Below are 3,342 nucleotides of genomic sequence, written 5' to 3'. Positions count from 1 at the left end.
TTGAACAATATGGTGTTAGGGGCATTTACCTTCAATGTAGTAAAATAAATCCACCTATGATTTTTGACTCCCCCAAAACTTAACTATTAATACTAATAGCCTGCAGTTGACTGGAAGTGTTACCCATATCATAAACAGTTGGTTAACAAATATTTTTATGTTACATTTATTATATACTGTGTATATATAGTATATAATACATATAACAATACATCCTACAATAAACTAAGGTAAAGGAAAGAAAATGCTATTAAGAAAATCACAAGGAAGAGAAAATATATTTACTATTTATTAAGTGGAAGTGGATCTTCATAAAGTTCTTCAATCTCATCATCCTCATATCCAGCAAGTAGGCTGAGACGTAGAGAGAGAAGGGGTTGTTCTTGCTGTCCCAGGAGTGGTAACAGTGAAAGTGGTGGAGGTGTCGGAAGGGGAGGTAGGCCATCATGGAACTTTACAGAAATACATCATGATTTCTGTCTGACTTTTCTGCTTGTTCATTTCTCTAAAAGTATTTTTATACAGTACCAATCCTTCTTCCACTATTTGCTTTCTTTTCAGTGCCTGTGTCATAGAAAGGTCCATGTCATAAAAGCAGGCAAAAGCAGTCTTGCATATAACCTCAGAGGAAGAGAACAATCATCAACGGCAAGTGGCAGCTGCAACAAAGAGAAACCAACAGCCAGCTTCAGGATCAAGAGAGAACGTTAAGTCTCCTCCTTGTGGTTTCCAGTGCTCTACACATTCAGAGAAACTTCTCTAGGAATGAACTATAGAAATGGCCTCTGAAAATATAGTCTTGGAGACCTTCTGACAGATAGTGTAATGTCAATTTGTTTTCTGGCACTGCTTCTTCTACATCTTCTTCCATAACTCCTGGCATTGGTTCAGAAACAGTCATCCCCATCAAGTCATCTTCTGTTAATTGCTCTGCTGTGGTGTCAATATGCTCTTGAATTTCTCTAAGATTCATATTTTGAAACTTTTCACCCCCATCTATTTTACCATATTCACAACCTCTTCCAAAGATTTCTTTGATTGGCTCTGCTGTAAATCCTGTGAAGTCATGCACAAAATCGGTGCAAAGTTTTCTCCATCAGGAATTTATTGTTTTGGTTTAATAGCTTTGACAAGTTTTCGATAACAAGGATAACATCTTCAATGGTGTAATCCTTGCAGACTTTTCAAGATATTCTCTCCCTTGGGGTTCTATTCCACAGTGTTGACAATCCTTTCCATAGGGTACCATGTGGAATGAGCCTTAAATATCTTTATAACCCCTTGATCGAAAGGCTGAATTAAAGATATCATATTTGGGAGCAAGTAGACCACTTTGATACCTTCAGCATTGAACTCACAGAGTTCTGAGTGACCAGGAGCATTGTCCTATATAAAAAGAAATTTATCTTTTTTTTTCTTTTTTTCTTTTTTTTTATTTCAGCATATTATGGGTGTACAGATTTTAAGGTTTCAATAATGCCCTTTCCCCCCTCCTCCCACAAGTCTGAGTTTCCAGCATGACCATCCCCCAGATGGTGCACATCTCACTCATTAGGTATGTATATACCCGCCCCTCTCCCCCCTCCCAGCTGCCCAATACCCTATTACTGTAATACCTATGCGTCCACTTAGGTGCTGTTCAGTTAATACCAGTTTGCTGGTGAGTATATGTGGTGCTTGTTTTTCCATTCTTGGGATACTTCACTTAGTAGTATGGGTTCCAGCTCTAACCAGGAAAATATAAGATGTGCTATATCACCGTTGTTTCTTAGGGCTGAATAATAAGAGGTTTCTCTTGTTGGCAAGGTACTTCCTGACTTCAGGGACAATGTATCAGTGGAACCAATCCAGAAAAAAGTGTTTTTGTTGTCCCTGTCTTCTTATACAACTCAAAAACTGGCAGCTGGTGTTTATCTTTCCTTTGAGGCTCAGGGGTTATCAGCTTTATAGATAAGGGCAGTCCAGATCATAAACTTGACTGCATTTGCACAAAACAGAAGAACTAACTTATCCCTTTCTGCTTTAAATTCTGATACTTGCTTCTCTTCCTTACTAATAAATGTTCTTTGTAGCATTTTTTTTTCCAGAATAGAACACTTTCATCTGCATTAAGAACCTGTTTGGGCAGATGTGCTTTTTCTTTAATGATTTAATGGCAGCTAAGAACTTATCTGCTGCCTCTTGGTTAGCAGAAGTTGCTTCTCCTATTATCTTGACATTTTTAAAGCCAAACCTCTTTCTAAAATTATCAAACCATCCCTTGCTGGCGTTAAATTTTCCAGCTTTAGATGTCTCACATTTTTTGTGCTTTAAGCTCTCATATAAAAGATTTCACCTTTTCTCAAATTACAAGAGAGTCCATAGGTATACCTTTCTTATAGCAAGCCTGCACCCACACGAAAGTTGTATTTTCAAAATGAGGCAAAACGTATTTTGCAAAATGTACAAGGTTTTTTTCACCTGCTGGAACAGTTGCAGAGAAGGCTTCACAAATTTCCTTTTATTTTTTTTTACTGTGGTCCTTATTGGATTCATTTCTGTTGAAATGGTGGGCAACCACAGTTGCAGACCTCCATCTAGATATAATTCAATTGTGTTTTTAATGTCATGACTTTTTTCTGCTTCTTAGGAGCACTTTCAGCATCATTAGTGACTTTTATGGGTCCCATGGTGTGATTCAAGGTTTACAGTATTGTACTAAACGTGATGAAAAATACATGAGAACTGCAAGAAATTACTTTTCACTGTAATGTGCAATTTACTGGAGGGGATGAACTGCTCAAGCATTAGCATCACAGAGTGGCAAATACTGGCAACACTTGAGCTCACCACAATAGCAACAGGAGTTGGTTACAAAATTATTATACTAGTATCATATGTACTACAGTTAATTTTATGCAGTTATGACTTAGTACTGTATCTTTACATTTTTTACGTATCTCTCAATTGCAAATGATGCCATGTACAGTCTGTATATATGTGCATAAATTTTCATAAATTTTAATTTTATAATTGATTTGTCTGTATTTTATGGTAGTACATGATAAAAATAGACTAGTATATACATATGTTGTATGCATTCATGGCATATCTTTCTTAATTTTTTGACATTTCTAGGCTATACCATTCATCTAAAAGTTTTGTTCAAATTGTCACATAGCTCCAAAAAAATTTCCAATACATTTATTGAAAAAAATCCAAATATAAATGGATCCACGCAGTTCAAACCCATGCTGTTCAAGGGTCAATTGTAATGTCTTTGTTGCTTTCTTCTCTTGCTTATTATTTTTCTTGATTAATTTGAGTAAATTGTGTATCTTGTATTAGTTGTTTCAAAGAACA

The 3,342-nt window shown here is 36.1% G+C and overlaps 1 non-coding gene across 1 annotated transcript; it reads right to left on the bottom strand.

Annotated features, from left to right (window-relative positions):
• Nucleotides 1-593: 593 nt before the first annotated feature.
• LOC142871989 (small nucleolar RNA U3) lies at nt 594-801 on the bottom strand. Its single transcript, XR_012920243.1, has one exon. It is a non-coding gene; the product is annotated as a small nucleolar RNA U3 (small nucleolar RNA).
• Nucleotides 802-3,342: the final 2,541 nt, after the last annotated feature.

The sequence above is a fragment of the Microcebus murinus genome, chromosome 7 (genome assembly GCF_040939455.1).
Source record: "Microcebus murinus isolate Inina chromosome 7, M.murinus_Inina_mat1.0, whole genome shotgun sequence".
Taxonomy (NCBI): domain Eukaryota; kingdom Metazoa; phylum Chordata; class Mammalia; order Primates; family Cheirogaleidae; genus Microcebus; species Microcebus murinus.
The sequence above is the reverse complement of the archived record's forward strand: the minus strand, read 5'-3'. Positions and strand labels throughout refer to the sequence as shown.